The sequence below is a fragment of the Nicotiana tabacum genome, chromosome 21 (genome assembly GCF_000715075.1).
Source record: "Nicotiana tabacum cultivar K326 chromosome 21, ASM71507v2, whole genome shotgun sequence".
NCBI lineage: Eukaryota > Viridiplantae > Streptophyta > Magnoliopsida > Solanales > Solanaceae > Nicotiana > Nicotiana tabacum.
This window is the reverse complement of record NC_134100.1, coordinates 3099766-3107066: the sequence shown is the minus strand read 5'-3', so window position 1 is coordinate 3107066 and position 7301 is coordinate 3099766.

Here is a 7301-nt window from a genome sequence, read left to right as displayed (position 1 = left end):
GCAACTTGGATAATATTAAATACCTATAGAGTAAGAGGTTCCTTACCTTTATACAGAAAGAACAACTCTAATTTGACCTTAAATTTCCATGAAATATCCCTCCAATGTTGCCACAATAACAAAAAAGCGAAACTAGCGATCAATTAGTGTTTTTCGGCACTAGAATCACTTTAGAATGCTTGAAATCACCTAGGATTGATATTAAGAACATGAGGGAGTATTTACAGAACATAAACCCCTTAAAAAAACCTCCCACACGAGCTGGAATGACACAAAAACGAGCAACAACAAGAAGAACAAGAGACTTACTAGCGCCACGGAATTCCCGACACTTGATTTGTGTTGTTTGCCCTTGAGAGAGGTGTTCCTAGGGTTCTAAGGTCTGAAAATAGTGAGAATAAATGACTTAAAACGGGTTGGAGGCATCCTATATAGGTCCAAATATCTTAAACCACCTTAGTGGGCCCCATAGAGAGGTGCTTGGCGCGGTCTCGCGAAAATGCGAATATCTCTCTACTCCGAGATCGTATCGATGAACGGTTTAATGCGTTGGAAACTAGACTCATAGATATTTAATTTGGTTGGTATATCACCCCATAATTCCTTGTAAATTAGGAGAGAAGATTAGAAACATTTGACCTAATGTTTAAGTAAAATTATGAACCTAAGTTGCGACAACTTTTGTCGACTTTTGTTTCATAACTCGTTTGACTTCAAGACTTATGATACGGATATTATATGATTAAAATACCTTAATACATGACCTCTTGAGTGTATTAAGCACCGCTAGATTTACCTGAAAATACGAGTTACAACATCCTTGATTCATTTAACTTCTAATACTTGTTAATCACCCTTATACACTCTTGTATCACTTAAGACCAATAGGATTGACTTCTTATCATCTCAAAGATAATTCCTTCTTGGATTTATGTTAACTAATATATGGCATGAACTAACACATGTGGATATGTGTTGTAACACCCTCCCCCACTTAGGAACATTCGTCCTCGAATGTAAGGGTTCATGGGGAGTTTAAATCATCGTGGATTCCAATGGAAATTTCCGATCAATTTTCCCATATAAAATGGTCACTAGCAAAACTTGCAAGAAATTAAGCCCAACATATGGCTTCACAAGGCTACACAAAGTATTATGCATATTTACATTATCTACATATCACCATTTTGTATTAAGGAGGAGTATTCTCAAATTATTGCTTACCTCATAGAGCCGTTTCACCTTCCAATGTATCCTGTCTTCCACCAGCATCCTTGTTATCTTCATTATGGAATAGGTAAGGGTATTTAGACTTCATCTCCTCTTCTGCTTCCCATGTCATTTCATTTCTTCCATATTGTTGTTCCTCCACAATACTTTGACGGAAGCTACATCTTTTGTTCTCAGCTTACGGACTTGTCGATCTAATATCGCCACTGGCACTTCTTCATATGATAGGTATTTTTTAACTTGTACATCTTTGATAGGGACGACTCGAGAAGGGTCTCCAATACATTTCCTCAACATAGATACATGGAATACCGGGTGGACAAATTCCAATTTGAATGGCAATTCTAACTCATAAGCAACCTGTCCAATCCGTCGAAGAATTTTATATGGCCCGATATACCTTGGACTCAGCTTACCTTTCTTCCCAAAAAGCATAATACCCTTCATTGGTGAGATCCTCAGGAAAACCCAATCACCAACCTCAAACTCCAGATCACGACGTCGGACATCGGAATAAGATTTTTGCCTGCTTTGTGCCGTCCTCAATCGCTCCTGTATCACTTTCACCTTCTCAATAGCTTGGTGAATCAAATCTGGCCCATATAATTCTGTTTCACCGACTTCGAACCATCCAACTGGTGATCTACATCTTCTCCCGTATAGTGCCTCGTATGGGGCCATTTTAATACTGGAATGGTAGCTATTATTGTAGGCGAATTCTATGAGTGGAAGATGGTCATCCCAATTTCCCTTAAAATCTAGAACACATGCTCGTAGCATATCTTCCAGTGTCTAAATGGTACGTTCAGCCTGTCCGTCAGTCTGCGGATGAAATGCAGTGCTGAGATTCACTTGTGTGCCTAAACCCTACTGAAAAGACCTCCAAAAGTTAGCTGTAAATTGAGCTCCTCAGTCTGATATAATAGATACCGGCACACCATGAAGCCTAACAATATCCTGATATACAACTTTGCATAATCTTCAGCCGTGTAAGTTGTCTTAACTGGCAGAAAATGGGCACATTTTGTAAGTCGATCAATTATCACCCAGATGGAGTCAAACTTATGATAAGAGTGAGGTAATCCAATAATGAAGTCCATATTAATCACCTCCCACTTCCAGGTCAGAATCTCTATATTCTGAAGCAATCCACCGGGTTTCTGATGTTCTATCTTTACTTGTTGACAATTGGGACACTGAGCTACAAATTTTGCAATAGACTTCTTCATATTATCCCACCAATACTGCTCCTTGACATCATGATACATCTTTGTCGAGCCGGGATGGATGGAATATCGGGATTGATGAATCTCATTCATAATCTTCTCTCGCAACCCTGCCACATTAGGCACACACAATCGACTCTGGTATCTTAGTGCCCCATCTTTTCCGATCTCAAAATCTGTACTTTTACACTGTTGAATGCTTTCTCTTAATCGTACTAAGATAGGATCGTCATATTGCCGTGCTTTTACCTCGGCTACCAAAGATGATTTTGATGTATTCTGTACAGTAACACCTCCGTCATCAGAGTCTAACAATCTGATTCTCATATTGGCTAGCTGATGAAGCTCTTTAGTCAACCCCCATCTACATGCCTCAATATGTACTAAGCTTCCCATTGATTTACGGCTGAGAGCATCTGCCACAATATTGGCTTTACCGGGATGATACAATATCTCGACGTCGTAGTATTTCAGTAATTCAAGCCACCTACGCTGCCTCAAATTCAACTCTTTTTGCTTGAAGATGTATTGTAAACTCTTGTGATCTGTGTAGATGTCAACGTGGATGCCGTATAAGTAGTGCCGCCATATCTTCAAAGCATATATTAGTGCAGCCAATTCCAAATCATGGGTTGGATAATTCTTTTCATGCTTCTTAAATTTTCTTGATACATAAGCAATCACCTTCCCACGCTGCATCAATACGCACCACAAACCTATGCCTGAGGCATCACAATATACCATATAACCTTCTATTCCTTCGGGGAGAGTGAGAACTGGTGCGGATGTCAATCGATTTTTCAGCTCCTGAAAACTACGTTCACAAGTGTCAGACCACTGGAATTTGGTAGCTTTCTGTGTTAACTTAGTCAATGGTGATGATATAGAGGAAAACACTTCTACAAACCGCCTATAATATCCTGCTAGCCCCAGGAAGCTGCAGACTTCTGATGGTGTTGTAGGTCTCGGCCAATTCTTTACTGCATCGATCTTCTGAGTGTCGACACTAATACCCTCATCAAATATCACATGGCCAAGGAATGCTACTGAGTTCAGCCAGAATTCACATTTGGAGAGTTTAACATATAACTTACGATCCTGAAGCGTCTGTAATACTATCCGCAAGTGGCCCGCATGTTCCACCTCCGAACGAGAATACACTAGAATGTCATCAATGAATACAATCATGAACACATCAAGATATGTCCTGAATATAGTATTCATGAGATCCATAAAAGCTATTGGGGCATTTGTTAGCTCGAACGACATCACCAAGAACTCAAAGTGCCCATATCTTGTCCGGAAGGCCGTCTTTGGAATATCCTTCTCCTTAACCCTCACCTGATGATACCCTGAACGTAAATCAATCTTGGAGAAATACTTGGCACCCTGGAGTTGGTCAAACAGGTCATCAATTCTTGGAAGTGGATACTTGTTCTTTATAGTAGACTTATTCAACTGTCGATAGTCGATACACATCCGTAACAATCCATCTTTCTTCCGCACGAATAGGACTGGCGCACCCCAAGGTGAAGTGCTAGGCCTAATAAAGCCCTTATCCAACAAGTCCTTCAACTGCACCTTCAACTCTCGCAACTCTGCCGGGGCCATTCTGTATGGAGGGATAGAGATCAGTTGAGTGTCAGGCAACACATCAATGCTAAACTCAATCTCCCTTTCAGGAGGAAGGCCTGGGAGTTCATTTGGGAAAACATCTAGAAATTTGTTGACCACGGGGATTGATTTTAGAGTAGGCGGCTTCGCCTCCGCATCCCTAACGTGAACGAGATGATAAATGTAACCTTTTGAGATCATTTTCCTTGCCTTAAGGTAGGAAATAAACCTACCTTTCGGTCTAGCAATGTTCCCTTTCCATTCAATGACGTGTTCACCCAGAAATTGGAACCTAACCATCTTCATATGACAATCAACATTTGCATAGCATGAGGCAAACCAGTCCATTCCCATTATCACATCAAAATCAACCATTTCTAACTCAAATAAATTTTCCGAGGTTTGACGACTACAAATCATCACAGTGCAACCTCAATATACCCTTCTAGCAATCACAGAATCTCCTATCGGATTAGATACCGCAAGGGGTTTACTTATCAATTCAGGTTCAATGCCAAACTTATTAGCCACAAAGGGTGTAACATATGATAATGTAGATCCCGGATCAATCAGCGCATATACATCATAAGAAAACACAGACAATATACCTGTAACAACATCTGGAGACGACTCGAGATCCTGTCGACCTACTAGAGCATAAGTTCGATTTTGAGCACCACTCGAACTCGGCACTGCACCTCTACCCCTACCACGACCTGTCAACTGCTGAAAACCCCGTGCTGGAGGTCGAACTGATGAGGAAGAACCAGACATAGATCCAGTCGGCTAAGCCATACCATCACCTCCTCTTTTAGGACAATACCGCATCATATGGCCAGGCTGTCCGCACGAATAGCACGCATCAGAACCTCGACGGCACAGTCTAAAGTGGGCCTTGCCGTACTGATCACAATGTGGTGTTGGGGGTCTCATCTGACTAGTATCCCTGTGATGTTGCGAGCCAGATGCCCGCGAACTCTGACCTGGACCAAAATAGGATCGATCATATCGAGGCCTCTGAAACTGTGGAGGAGCACTAGCTACAGGTGGCGCCGAACTCCTCGAAAATTGTGGCCTGACGCTGCCTCTGAAGTCATCAGAATACCCCACAAATCTCTCCCTCTTATGCTGGCCCCTATCCTACTCTCTAACTGCCCTCTGCTAGCGCTTACGATCCTCTAGGGTCTGGGCATAAGCTTGAATACGGGAAATATCCATGCCCTCCACCAAGGAGGCTGTCGTACACTCATTTATCCGATGTGGTCCCAACCCGTTCACGAACATATGCACCCTATCACTCATCTCGGCCACCATATGGGGAGCGTACCTTGCCAAAGAATCAAACTGCATACTGTACTCTCACACACTCATATTACCTTATCTAAGGTTCAAGAACTTATCAGCTCTAGCTCGTCGTATCTCAACTGGCAAGTAGTGACGAAGAAAGGCCTCAGAAAATTCCTTCCACACAGCTGGAGGAGCGTTCGGACCCCTGGATCTCTCCCAACTATCATACCAGAGAACCGCTAAATCCCGTAGCCGATAAGAAGCCAACTCTACTGCCTCTGTATCACTAACATGCATAACCCGAAGTGTACGATGAACCTGGTCAATAAAAGTCTGTGGGTCCTCCTTGGGGTCTGATTCGGTAAACACTGGAGGGTCTAAATTAATAAAATCACGAACTCTTGTACTAACTAGTTTATCAGCAGCACCTGTATTCTGCCTCTGAGCATGAGCAACTACTAAGCTAGTCAACAACTGCAAAACACTCCGCATATCCGGGTTTGTAGTGAGGAACTGGAGGCCCTGGGTGCCTTCTAATATCCTCTGGAGGAGATGGAGTAGATGAGGTATGAGAGGGCATCTCACTATGAGCCTCACTTTGTCCTGCTCTGGCTTGGGGCACCTGACTGGTACCCTCTCCCGCTGCTGTATCAAGTCGTCTACTAATCGTTTGCTTCCTAGTCGAAGGCATCACTGAAAAAAAACAAGGTGAATATTAGAGACAAACACTTACGACTCAACTCTACGCACGATCTAGATTCAGGAAGAAGGTAACAACCCTAGATGTCATGTAGCCTCCTGATTATAAATGTGGCGCGCTACACATCCATAATCAAGACTCTACTAGACATGGCTCATAGACAATCCCTAGGACAGACTTGCTCTGATACCAAGTTTGTCACGACCCAAACTGGAGGGCCATGACTAGCACCCGACCATACTTGCCGAGCACCAACGTACATTTTATCTAACCTTCTTTATTATCTTTTACGACTGACGAGATCAATATAAATGGTAGACATGGATCATGGACAACCAACAATAAAAACTGATGGCATGAACATATATAATATGGGATGACCAGACAATCAAGAAACTATATATAAGGTATGAGCTACCACACTGCCATGAAAGACTATACAACAAAAACTAGCCGACAAGGCATACCAAACTATACATGAGTCGACACTTGTCTATGAGCCTCTAAAGGAACATAAGTGCTGCAACATAGCCGGAACAGGGCCCCGACATACCCATAATGTCTATAACAAAAATGCATACCAAGACCAAGGCAAGTCCGGAGAAGGGATCTCGCCAATCACCACTGAACTGGACAACCTACTGTGGTGGGGGAGCTGCACCTGCCTGTCTATTAGGACCTGCAGCACGACATGCAGCATCCACAAATAAAAGGACGTCAGTACGAATAAAGTACTGAGTATGTAAGGCAGGGAACCATAAATACGATCAGTAATGTAAGCTAGGATAGAGAATATATAACTTGTAACATCTTAGTAACTCTGAGGGATACTGACATGAAATGCATGATACATATGTATAAATACATAAACCTTTAAAACATTCGCCTCTGTGGGCATCATCATCATCATATCGTACCCAACCATAATAGGCTCGGTAAAAAAACGTACCCGGCAATCATAAGGCTCGGTAGAATCGTACCTGGCCACGTGGAGCTCGGTAAAACCCAACTAATCAGTGGTTGCACAATAGGTGCCATACCCGGCCAACTATAGTGTGGCTCGGTAGAGTAAAATAGACACATATATATAATGCATGCTCGACTCATGGAATTACATTCTAAACCTTTCGGAGTGACGTGAGGTCGGTATCCTCTATACACGTTATTAGGACTAACTCTTCACTATGAACCTTATAAGAATCAGGAAGTACCAACAACATTGATAACATAAGAATAAGAGAAGC